Source organism: Amborella trichopoda, chromosome 5 (assembly GCF_054954075.1).
Source record: "Amborella trichopoda isolate Santa Cruz 75 chromosome 5, AtrichopodaSantaCruz75HAP2 v2.0, whole genome shotgun sequence".
In the NCBI taxonomy this organism is placed as follows: domain Eukaryota; kingdom Viridiplantae; phylum Streptophyta; class Magnoliopsida; order Amborellales; family Amborellaceae; genus Amborella; species Amborella trichopoda.
Genome location: NC_142340.1, coordinates 18,787,776 through 18,801,857, shown reverse-complemented (window position 1 = coordinate 18,801,857; position 14,082 = coordinate 18,787,776). Strand labels below are relative to the sequence as shown.

Genomic DNA, 14,082 nt, shown 5'->3' with positions numbered 1-14,082 from the left:
TTTTTGGTTGTTCAACATCTGAAAATGTCATATTTTTGGTTGTTCAACAATCGAAATTTGGACTGCGTATTCCAGAAGCTTTCTGGAAATACGCTATCCAAATTTCGGTTATTCGACAACCAAAAATAGCATATTTTGGTTAGAATAGGCATTGCTCTTTTCGGTTGTTCAACAACCCAAAATATGACATTTTCGGTTGTTCAACATCCTAAAATGTCATATTTTCGGTTGTGGAACAACAAAAAATAGCAAAATGGTTAGCATAGGCATTGCTCTTGTAGGTTAGAATCCCTATTGCAAGTTCAACAGCCAAAACAATAATGCAGGTTAGAATCCCTATTGCAATCTTGGAATGTCGGTTGTTCGTAAATTAGGATTGATTGGTTGGTTGAGGTGTTCATAAATTACGATTTAACTATCATACATGCCATATAGCCACTCTTAGAATCTTGGAATATTGGTTGTTTACAGTGTGCCTGATGAGGGCATAGTTTTGCATGATGACAAGCATTGATCTAAGGGATAGATACTGTTCATCGAAAGACTCGTGGATGGTACACCAATCAAAATCCATAGAAGCCATTAGATTAACCTTTCAAACTTACATTAACCTTACAAATATTATAACATTTACAATGGTCAAAATGACCATGACATGCACTGCATTATATCGAGATACGATAAGTACTAAATATTTTTTGAAAGTAGTCTAAACTGTTATGCTTATGTCATATACAAAAATTGAATTTACCTTCATAAGAGTGGTTGAACCACTAAAATGTCTTCGCTTGAAAGTACAAGTTTTTCTAAGGGAACGATAAAGAAATGTGGGGGCTGCAGCACCCCAAGCATATCTGCCGGCTTCCTCAATATCCTCAAAGAATTGTAAGTAGCTCCTTAGCACTGTTGCAACTGACGTATCTACAAAAATGATGACACTGATGAGGAAGAGCATATAGGCTCAAGTGTATCTAACAACTTCCACAGGGGTTGAATCAGGTGGCAATGTGTGAAAGTTGGCCTTCAACCATAAATGCTTGATGACTGTCAGGTTGCCTCCAAAGGGGATTGTACCCAAATTGTTCTCTATGAACTCTTGGAGGTTACTAATAGGACGACATGTCGCCATCGATAGCCAGTCCTAATATGTCGTAAACATCAAATAATGTTGATGTCATCTCACCAATTTGAATGTTGTAATGAAATGAATTGGTCTCGGAACACCACCTCTTTGCAGTGGTTGCTACCAAAGGATGATCAATTCGACCAGGCTGAATAATAAATAGAGCACCCAACCCAGACGCATTCACTAATTGAATTTGCTCATCGGTTAGATGCCAATTGTTCAATTGAAAAATCTTTTCATCGATTCTAATTTATAGTTTTTCCTGGAATACAACAAATAGAAAACATTTGAGTCACAATGTACATACATGTACTTCCCAATGATATTTAAACAGACAACAATTTATTGAAAAATAACAAACTAATGGAAAGAGATGATGAATATATGTACTCCTTCCCATATGAAATAGGATGAATGTTCTGGATGAAGCTGTAGCAAACGAGGGTCCTGAGAACCTCCTGGGTATCCCCCATCTGGATGGACACGATTCATATTCATTGAAACCCTATATGGTCACCATGTTAATCATAAGATTACATGTGAAAAACTTAACTGAATAACAAATAAAAGGCAATGATACACTATCATTAAACGGAGAAGATGATCAATTTTAGACCATAACCTAGTGTTATAGAGCTCTTCAACTCAACTTATAGGTTCTAATACAAGTACTACTCTAAGAAAAGAACATGAAAATAAAAGGGAATGAATATCGAGACACCAATAACTCATCATGCATTTGCCTATAGAATTAATAAAACATTGCTAAGTCACAAATTTAACCTCCAAATAAGTGATCACAAATTTACATATTGAATGAGCTGTCAAATAAATCTAGTCATGAATTATTCTATCCAAAATATTGAAGCCAATATGTATAAAGTTATTTATTCCCTATGTACTTCTAAAACCACAACATTTGCAAAATGTTCAAGGTAAATATGTACTTGAATAATAAATCAAGTACAAAATTTCATCTTTAAGCTACACAAACTATCAACAAGATAAATCAACTCTTTCTTAAGTTATCACTATATCTATCACAAATCTATACTAAAAACTATCTAACAGTATCAAAGTTAACACATAATACAATATAATGTAAAATTTGCCCAGCATTCAAAACAAAGCAACACAAACAAAGCATTCAATCACAGTTCTACGAATTTCCTTACAGACACTAAAAACAGTAATCAAGTCAATACAACCTCTTGTAAAAATTTCGAGTTCTAATAAAACCCCCAAAATTGTAGTTCTCAATAGACCCAAATTTATAAATTCTTAAATAATAAATAAAACACAAACATAACTCAATAACTCATCTATTAAATTCAAGTTCTAAAAATAACCCCAAATTTACAGTTATTAAAAACCCCAAAAATTACACTTCTTGAAAAACCCAAATATCACTCAAACAAATTGTCACTTATGGAACTGTGAAATCCATCAAATAAGCCCTAAATCGACCTATTCTGCTCAAGTGTGAAACCCTAAATCATTATCTTATACAATGTTAACTACTAAAAATCGAACAACAAATCAGTTTATACATACCTTCACTACATATTTGAAATCTATCAAATGCTTTCAAACTATGTCAAATGCAATTACAATCTGTCAAATTACTTGTATCGAAGTCTAAATAACAGGTTTGCTTGTGAGAAAGGTAAGAGAGAATGAGAAATAAATTCAAAGAGAAGAGAAGTGTATTTTCGGTTGTTCAAGAACCGAAATTAGCTTCTTTTTAGTGTTTGAAAAACTGAATCTATGGTGGAAGCTTGAGTGCCAACCGTTGAGCGCCAAATTAAGAATAGCTATTTTCGGTTGTTGAACAACCGAAATTAGCCCATTTTCGATTGTTGAACAACCGCAAATGAGTAAAATGGTCTTTTTAAAAAATATCGTTATGACATGACAAAAACGGACATTCCAGTAATAACGGAAACTATTTGGTAGTTTCATAATATATGTAATTTTCCCTTATTAGAAATTCTTGTTACCGATTTATTTGAAAAATCTGATTACCCACTCTCTCTCTTTCTCTCTCAATATAGAGGAAGAAAGGCAAGAGGATGCAGTGTGTGATGACATACCAACCTATCGGCAGAAGCTTTACTGTTTTATCATTCTCTCCTCTTCACAAAACACTCAAAGAAATCCATGATTTTGCTCCAAAATCTGGGGTTTCAATTCTATCACTTATTAGGGTCGCTAATGGTGATTTACCAGTTAATGAAGCAAAGGTAGGGGCTGATAGATTTGGAGTAAAAGTTGCAGATGAGGAGTTGCTCCCAAATGCCACTAAAAAGAAGAGAAACCCTAATTTTAGAGGTGAGTTCAGCTTCGGTGTTGACATTGGTGGCTCAAGAACTGGCGTGGCAGTGAGCAAAGGCTTTGTTCCTCCCCCTCTCACTGCTAGAATCTCTCTCTCTCTCTCTCTCTCTCTCTCTCTCTCACACACACACACACACACTCTCTCTTTCTCTCTCTCCTCTTAATTGGGAGTTATTTATAATCATTTCTTGCTTCATTTTGATTGTGGGGGTTTCTGAGTGGGTGAATTACTAGACCTTTCGTTTAAATCGATGAGTAGTTCTATTCACTCTTTGTTATAAAGAACATTGAGCTTTCAATTGAATTGGGGGCTCTTTCTGGTGTTTGAAAGTGCTGTATTGCTTGACATTTGGAATTTTTTGGCTAATTTGTGTTATTGTGTCTGATTCTCCCTTGTATCCGTGTTGATTTTGGACTAGCAAGCTGTTTATTTATCCTGTCTAATTTGAAATTTTGGTTTTCTTACACTCGTTTTTTCTTGAATTGGGTTTAGCATAGATTGCATTGGATGTGAATAAGCTTGCAAAATATCCAAAATGCAAGAAAAGGGTGAAAGCTATGTTAAAAAATTAAATTTTGTTGTAAACATTCATCATTGGCTGCAGACCTGTAAGTAACAAAGGAACCAGTTTAGAAACCAGAGATGCAGTGAACCAAAATTTAGAGTATATGATCTCCAAAGCAACTAGGGTGTGTTTATTAGTACGAAGAAATAGGAAGAGCTTGTGCAGGATTGTTGTATGCCTAGAATTGGGATACTATTTAACACCAAACTAATGTTCATGTTGATCCAATACACATTTGCTCCATTGGTTGCTAATAATATGCATTTACCTATGTCTAATCATTCCTAGATTTGGTCAGTCATCTTCATGTTATTTTTTTGCGAAACTATGATGAAGTGCATCTAAATTCGAAAATGAATAAGAGGTATACTCTCCATTGTAGTATGCTAATAGGAAGAAACAAAGGGAAATATACGATGCGTAATATTAGATAATATGCTTTACACTATGTTTGCAGTATCATGCCATCTCCCTGTTATTGTCAAGTGGTGGAGACGATTAATTAATTGCACACTATAGATATAGGGTATAAAACTTACTTTTCTAAAGATGAAAATTTGTAGCTCGAGTTGCAAAATATCTCGTTACTTTCATCTTAATGGGGACCTTTTCACCTAGGTACTTTGTTATCCTGTATTGATGAATTTCCATTCAATATTAGGTTTCTTATGCTCTAAAGCTGAAAGAATTTAAGAAAATTTCTTCTGAAGGTTGTGCCTAATACAACTTATGTTTAAAATTTCCACATTTATTCCATTAGGAAAAAGGTTCTAGATTAGCAATTTTCTTTTGGCTACATCCACATTTAAATTTCGGCAAGAGTGAATTTCGAGATTACCTTGAATTTGTTGAACCATATGTGAACTTTTATTTTTCCGTAAGTTTGATTTCGATCATACGTTTCAACTATGAAGGATTACCATTGGTACATTATGCTAATCATCCTATCATGAGTGTTCTCCACAAACTGCACAAGAACAACATTGACAAAATAGTTGTTATTTATTTGTTTAGTGGTTACAACTTTCAACACCTATATGTCTAAAGGGGTAAGAGACTAGCTTTGAAAATTTCCCATGATGGCACACAAACATTTTGACCAGGCAAGACACCACTAAATTAATCTACGTCCGAAAAATGCATACATTGGTCAAAATAACAAGTTTCTTTCCTCATTCTAAGAGATTTTAGGAATATATGTAACATAAAAATCATATTATTGTGATAGATCAAGAGAATAATAACCACAAATGAAACCAAGGTCATTCTAATAGTCATATTGTAAGTGCTTTTAAATGTTGAACAGGACGTCCTCATGTATAGAGAACCATTCTACATAGAATTTCATAATTAACAGTTAAATATGGTCTGTATAAAAAGACTTTGTACCCCCAACTATGTGAATGCATTTTCCCTGGCCATCCTTTATACATGGAAACTCTTAATTTTAAATTTAGATAATGGAATAACATCATATCCTCACTCTGATGAATAATACTCATGTGCAATTTTTAACTATAAAAATGCTCAACTAAGGAACCATTCAAAAATAAAACATATGGCCAAGAAATAAGATTCAACTAGAACATATATGGGAACATGCACAACAGATATCACATCAAGCATGCGTTCCAGGACAATTAATAAAATAGCCAAACAATACCAAAAAGATCCTTCACAAAATAAAAGTAAACAGATTCAGAAGAAAAAAAAAAAAGGAGTATCGAAAAGATTAGAAGACTTTTTTGTTCATAGCCGCAATGAATAAGTCAGCACTTTTTTGTTTTTTGGGTATATGTGGAATTTTAAGAAAACCATCCATGATGCCTAACTCCTGATGAAATTCAGGTTGGAAGCAAACAAATTGGTATTGGTAAAGGTGTAGTGGATATCCATGTTATCGAAACTTGAAGACATATAAACTCAGTAAAAGTTGAAAAAGTAGTTCAAAATCTGCAAATCCATCCCTCTTGACCCAAAGATCAAGATCCTTAAATAAAATGGATTTGGAACCCAAAAATGCTCGTCTTGATTGCCATCTCAACATGTGATTGACTATCCATTTCAAAAGCCCCTAGATCAGTCAGATTTGCACCATTTTAGGAGCTCCTAATTCTTTTTTCTTTTTTTTTTTGAGGATGCTCCAAATCCATTTTTCTAGGATGGGAATGAATTTGCCAGGTTTAGAATAGGTTCAGGGCTCTTAATTCATCATAAAGATGGTATGAGGAGGGCTTCATGTTGTTGCGTGAAAGCGCCTCATGCTAACATAACCCAAAAAAATAAATGCAGAATCCCAAGCCTGCCATCAATCATCTCATATTTTGATGAATCAGCGCATACTATAAGCTTCATAAGGGAAGAAATTGCATAAAAAGCTTTGGCCCAAGGACAACTCATGTTAATAACTGGTCTAGCATAAAAATGCAGGATGAGAAATCACAGCAGATTCCATGAACATAATAGCAATATAACATACATTTTGATATGTCCAATGATTTTATTTCAAGACAAGGAATGTATGCAGAGGCACTATTAGTTTATGGGAAATGATAATGTATTATTTATACGTGCAATGAAATGTAGGATTCATGAGTTCAGGAAAAAGTTGGGATATTTGCACCACTATCTTTAATTTTGATGGAACTTTGTTCTCCATTATCTTAGCTATATAATGCAAAAGAAAAAAAAAAAAAAAAATTCCTAATAAAATGAACTCTTGAAGACATTTTTACACCACTCTGATGTGGACTTTATTAAACGTAGATATGCTATTATCCAATAGCATGTGGAAAAACTTTAATTGTCTGGGTCATCACTGTCTATTCAAATTGTGGATGAAGGAGAGAGTAGAACCTATCTTTGGAATTTATTTCCTCACCATTGTTTGTCCATCTTTATAGTGGGGCATGATGACTCATTAGATTGGTTTTCCATAGTTTACTGAATCATAGTATATTTTCCTAAATAGATATGCGTCATTCTCATTATTAGGCCCTCTGTATTAATGTTTCTACTTGGAAAGTCATTCATCTTTCAAGTGCAATCATAGTTTTCTCTTTTTTATAACCCTCCTTGTTCTTGGAGTGTGTTCTTTTTGGAGGGGCTTGTTCTTTTTCTTTGTTTAGGAGGCTGCTTTCTTTAATTTGTAGTATCAAGTCCTCATCGTTTTTCATTAGAGACCGAGTTTTAGACTTTGCTATGAATCTTCAGGTTTTGTAGCTTCACGGGCACACGCTGGAGTCTCGTCTTCTTGAGATTGCAGCTCAAGAGGTTCTTATATTTTAGAATAACTACGATTGCGATTTCCAGTTATTTATCTATGGTGGAAAATGAAAATTATTGTTACACAACAAAAAGAAACTGTGGTATTTCATGAAAGAGAGAACCAGCACAAGTTTGCAAACTTGATAAAGTCAATCTATAGATAATTAATCTATAAATGATTATCTATATCATGACACATCGTACATGTATGATAAATAAACATATGATTCCACTAAAATAATATTTTCACTGTCCATCCTTTCACTGGACAGTGATTCCCAATGGATTACTTTTACCATTACCCAGTGGGTTACTTCCTATTGTAATAGACCAGTTTCTGTTTTTTCATTGCTTAGTTTGTGATTTGCTTTTATAGTTAATTTGTTGGTAACAGGCACAAAAATGACATGCAAAATAGACAATGGATTATCAAATAGTGGAACACATACGTGTTATGCTTTGGGAAATATACGAAAAAACTTGACTTTACCCTAGTTATCAAGTAAAGGATAAGTCAAGCTTACCCTGGCACAGACGCATTTGGGTAGCCTTTGAATTACGACTTGCTTTCATTTCTCTAACAACGTCGGTAACCTTTATGTGTCCTTTGCCAAAAAGATCATGAAAGTTTTTTTAGTGTTTTGTGGTATTGGAAATATGCTCATATCAATGGATCCTTTATTGCCTCCTGCTTGAAAAAACATTTTAGAAGGCAGATGAGCTTATAATTGAGATTCCAATATCAGGAAATGGAAAGGAGACATCAGAATCAAATAAAATTCGTAGTATTGTTGGAAGGCTTGCTATTCAGGCTGCAAAGAGGTGACGTTCTTTCCTCATTTGTAAGAAGTAATTTTTATTCTCTCAAATGGTTGTTATTTAACTTTCATAAGTAATTTGAATAATGTTGTGAAGCCTTCATGCTTGTTCCATGCCAAGAGGGGATAATTACTCATTTTGAATCAATTTTTAGCACACCACTTTGGCCTCACTCTCCTGATTTTTTATAGGTTGGCTTATATTGTGTCTTTGTGTGGTTGACATTCCAAGCTTTTGTAGGAGAAACCATGGCTTTTTTTTTAAAAAAAAATCTAAGTTGGTTACTACTGCGTTATATAACTTGGATTAAATACTTCCTTGAGATTCTTATTCTAAATCAGTGACAATCTTTTTACTTAAATGGTGAATTGTCCTGGTTCCATAGCAACATGGGGATTTTACTAAGAAATCTCACTTTCAGAGCACTATGGATGATGTCACCATCTACATGTGGAAGACCATATTACAAATCCTTATGTAGAGGGCCTGAAAAGTCGTCGGCTATTATTTTTCCAAAATTTAAGGAAAAGAAGAGTTTTAACTCTACACATTGGTCTATTTGAATTTTGGCTCTACTCCTGATCATGCTTTTTGGCATGCAATTTTAAATGCTTGTGAAGTTTGGTAGTGTATGAGGTTATAAACAAATGTGGGAAGCAACCTATCCTTGTTCTAAAACTTTGAATCTTTATTTGGGAAGGTGCAATTTCTATTAATTATGTAATCATGGGAACGAATTTTATGAGAACATAAGATGCTTGCATGTTTATTAACTATCAGTTTTTGCATCCATGTTCATTAAATTGAGCTTTGGTGCTTTTATTGCTAGTACCCTCTCTACTAGTTTAGAAAATGTGTTATAACCTCCTCTCTTTGTTCACAGGGGTTGGAGAGTATATTTGCAAGATGAACATGGGACATAACAGGAGGCTCTGGATTTGATGATGATATGTAATAACTGTTTGTAATTACCCTTGTTTAAAAAAACTTAACAGTTTAGATTTATAGAATATATGTTGGTCTAACAAGGGTGAGGTCCTTAAACTTTCCCTTAACCTGTCCCAAGCCCCAAAAAAGGAGGTGGGTTGTGTTAGGTAGCAGCTAACGTAAAATTTTGCCAAAACTTTATGAGTCCTTAGCCGATCCCAAATAGTTGAGAAAAAGACTCTGATAATGATAAGGATTTATAAGATATTTATTATAATTATTTAATAATTAGGATAAGTCTTGGATGATGAGGATATGAAAAAAATTGGCATATTTCTAAATTAAGCAAGTCATGGATGAATTTGCATTTATCCACAGATGTCATTCTTCTCAAAACTTCTTTCCTATCTCTTGCAATTTTCTTTGCAATTAGATGCCAGTCCTTACTGTCTGTGATGTCTTAAGTTCTTTCCATTTTCTAGAAATGATTAGTACCTTAGGTCTTAGCTTGTTACTAAATTGCATTACACCGACTATTTAAATTCTTTGCTAACATCCATCACCTGAATGGGTACAATCTCTCTCTCTCTCTCTCTCTCTCTCTCTCTCTCTCTCTCTTTATTGTTGTGTTTCGCCTACAATTCATAGTTTGGTAATTAATATCTGGTGATCTGTATTGCTTGACTGCCACACATTTATCATCATCGTTGTCATTATGATGTTGACTATTTAGTCCTTGTTTTTAGGGGGATAAACAGATCCGCTAGAAAGGGCCGAGTGGATGCCTATGCTGCAATGGTATGTACTGTATTTTCCCTACATTTGTTAAAAGAGATTGGATGATCATTTAGATATGTATTTGATAACTAATGTTAATCATATGAATGTGGGTTTTGTGGAAGTAGATGGCATTGCAAAGATATTTTGCATCTTCAGGATGTGAAGTTGAGCTTGTTCTTCCAAAGAGTTTGGAACTCCAAGAAAAGCTCAGGAGAGGGTCTCCTAAGGACTTAGATTTTTTTGGCGGTGATGAATTTTGTGCGAGAGTTTGATAATTTCTCCCATGATTGAAAGTAACTATGCTATGCAATATGTGTTATAAAACGGCTGGTGGTTTATGGATCGACAGTTGGGATTTCTCAAATGTGAATGAGTAATTGAGATGCATTTGAAATGAGCCCTATGAGAGTTCCCCATCCCCACTCCTTTCTTCGTCGAGATTTTTTTTGTTGAATCATCATCATCGCCCAAGTTTTATCCCAATTAATTAGGGCCGTGTTGTTTAGAATTCATGATAAGATGTGGCAAACCTTTGTTGTATATTATTGATTATTACCTTTGGTTCAGAGTCTTATGTACCCCCTTTCTTTCTACTGAATATGTGAGGGGGACCCTCTCTGCCTATCTATGAACATGTAAGGGATTGTTTTAAGCCTTACATAAAGCGAGAGCTTAAGACAAGTATCTCATGTCTCACAAGAGAGATCACAATGAGATGAAAATTGTAGAAATATTGATCGTTCTAGGCCCACATAGAAAGAGAGAGAGAGAGCACATTGAGACAAGTGTCTCGCCCCATCTCCTATTGGAGAAAGAAGATAATGAGTTACAAGCTAGGGCTGGTAGCAGTCTGGTTGGCCTGGCACGGCCTAGAAAAAAATAAGGCTTGGGCTACAAAATGTCCCTTGAGTGCTGGGCCATTATGGCGTCCTAGATTGGGTGTGGGCCAGGTCCACAACCGGGCTAGCCTATCTTGCCTTTTTTTCTTTTTTCTTTTTTTCTCCTTCCATTTATTTTTATTGCATTTGGACCGGCCCACCTTTGCCTCTTCCAAAATGTCTAGGGGTCTTGGGCTAAGGCCTCTTCATCCATGTTTGGGTTTGGCATAGCTTATTTTGGCCTTATAGGGACTAGGGTCAGGGATAGCTTGGTCCAAGCCTAGCCTATTTAGAACACTAATATGTACCTCTCACTGAAAAATCTTGGGGCATATCCCTCAATTTTATACGGTACAAATGTTTTTTTTTTTTTTGGGTAAGTTAGTGGGGGAGAAGGCCTTTTACCCATTTTTTATTAATAAGTAAAAATAGAAAGTTAACAGCTCATTACTTTACAATTGGGTACATGTGCCAGATTATGAGTTAAAGCAAAGCAAATAAAATCTGGCGGACGAGACGCCAAATAGTAGCTTTTCGACGAGATGTAACCTCTTTGCAAGAATGCAGTACAACGCACTTGAAATCTCAAAAAACTCAATTGAAATAAATATGACATTCGACATACACCTTTCGATCTCTAGGAAAAAGATTAGTAGGAAATGGCATTGTAGGACTTTTTGATCTATGGGAAAAAGATTAGTAGGAAATGATATTGTAGGGAAATTGTTTATTTTTGGTATTTGGGTCCAAGATCAAGGCAATGATGATGATGATAATCTAGGATGGAATTTTTATTTTTATATTTGGTAGAAAATCGTTTTCTCTATTTTGAGGCCAAAATAGAAAATCAGATAAATGTATTTCCTTGAATTCGCTAAAGTCTTTTTCCCCATTAGTTTTCCTTCACGGAGCTAAAGCCCTACTTACTTAAAACACACTCACACACACACTTTCTCTCTCGGCCCCCCTCCTCGAGTGGGGCTGCAAACTCAGACCCAACCTGATGAGGTCCAAGTTAGACCCAGACCCAACCCGACCCGGTTTGGATCTTGAAAAGAAAAATATACAATTTTAATTATATATTGTAATAACTATTAATTTATATATATCATGTACTTATTATATATAGGTTGGGTCGGGTTGGGTTGACCTTGCCTTGGACGTGATCCAATAGGGACCAAGCTGAACATGGCTCGACCCTAGCCCGGTCAAAGTTTAGTAGATCTAGACCCGACTTGCTAGATCCATTATCTAGGTCTAAACCTAGACCTGGTATGGCCAACTGATGAGGTAACAGGTCAACCCATTTCCCACCCCTAGTCTCATATTCCTGGAGCTTAAGTTTAGTAGGGTTATGCTTGATGATCTTTTTACCACTATTTTAAGTGAAATTTTCAATCAGTTTTCGGGGCCAATGTATCTAAGTTTATGGAAGGGTGCATCAAAATGGTTAACAATTGAAAATCTATTTTCTAGAAAATCTATTTTGCAATAAAATGTATTTTATAGAAAATAGATTTTTTTGGACCTCCTGATTCCTCAGTGGTGTGGGGGAAAATTATGCAGCCACTTCAGCCACTTCCATTAACCTTAGGTCATAAATACAATACTATAAGATTTATTCATTCATTTTCTCATTTTTATTTTTTGTACAGTTCTATATTTGCATAGATTTTGTATAACTAAATTTACGAAAGCATGGGGATGTAGTTGCTTCTGTTTGGTTTAAAGAAATAATCTTAGAATTTAATGGGTAGTCCAGGTCCTTATATATTCAAAAATTGTTTTAACATATATGCAAGATCTACGATAAGCTAGGCTGTTTGGACGCATTTTGAGGCCCCAAATCATGGTTTTGCATATCCCCATTAGGTCCCAAATAGGGGTGGCAATGGGTAAGGTCCGATTGGACATGGATTTCGACCCGAATAGTATTCAGGTCCAAGTTTTAGATTCGGACCCGACCTTTTCGGGTCCAAACTTTGGACCCATACTCAGACTTGAGCTCCGGTCTACCCGTCGGGTCCTGGGTCTGATCGGGTCCATTGCCACCTCTAGTCCCAAATCGTACATACACTCCATTCGAGCTAAAGATCTAGAATGAGTTCTTCCATCCCTTATGCCAAACATACCCATGTTTTCCTAAACTAGGCTATATAAAATTACAAAGTATGTAAGCTTCATACTACAAATTATACATATAAAATACAAATGAGAAAGTGAATTAATAAAGGATGTGGGTTGTATTAGGTTGCAACCTTAAACAATCAAAGTAAAATGCATCTCCAAATTGTCATGAGATACAATTTTGGTATCGAAAATTTTTAGGATGGTGCAAGAATCTATTTCTATCTCTAATCATAAAATTGTAAACTAAAAAAAGGTCCAAATCAAGCATATCTACAAACACATGAAATTCTTGAAAATAGATGGTTCAAATAATGTGTGGTAAGATGCACTATTTTTAAGATTTGAAATCTCTTTTTTTTTCTCCATAGCTATCAACTTGATGTTGAGATGATCAATTAGATATGTTTTCAATATCAAAATAGACCTTTTCAAAGGATTTTAAAGGTGCACCTTAGTTCTACATTTAGTTCTATATTTTAAGTGCCAACATTATATAAACTTTTTCTATCAATAAATTTTGGAAAAATTTTTCATGCGACGGGGACCGCATTTCTACATTTGCGGTCCCCGGGATATAATGCATTCATCTTCAAAATGGATGCAAATAGGTGGTCCCTCTGAAAACAATTGAAACTAATGGTCCAAATAGTTTTCTTAATAGAACTACTATTTTTAATTTTCAAATTTTAGTTATTTTTTCATATTCATGATTTCCATATTATAGGTTACATGTCTGTCCTTAAAAATTAGGCTAAGAAATCCATCTCAAAAATAGATATTTAAGAGGTGACTCATTTCTACGTGGACTCATAGAAATTGTGTCCATAAATTTTATATCATAGTTTATTTTCTAAAATTAGTGGAAAATGCTTAAGTTCCACTCGTCTCTAAGAAATCAAGAGCATATCATCTCAAGGCGTGACAATAGACTCAGGGTAGACTCAATCAAGGTCCAGGTATGGATCTAAAAATTATACTTGGCGGGTTGGGTCTAGGTCCAAATCTTGGACCCAAATATTATATGGGTCCAAAAATTATACTTGGCAGGTCTGTTTCAGAGTAGAGCAGTACTTTTCAGGTCTCAATATCTGAAATATATTTAAATATAGTTAAATACATCTTGATTTTTGGTTGCGTTTAGGTCCCACCGTCCCACGTTACATTTTTAGGTTCGAGTCCGAGTCCGGGTCGGTGTCCGTAACCCGTTGCCAGCGTTACAGACATCTGAAATAACAAGTAACAAGGAAGAAGCGTT

General features: G+C 34.9%; 1 pseudogene; it reads left to right on the top strand.

Moving 5' to 3' along the window:
* The first annotated feature begins 3,210 nt into the window (after positions 1-3,210).
* On the top strand, positions 3,211-10,091 carry LOC148782003 (uncharacterized; annotated as a pseudogene).
* Positions 10,092-14,082: the final 3,991 nt, after the last annotated feature.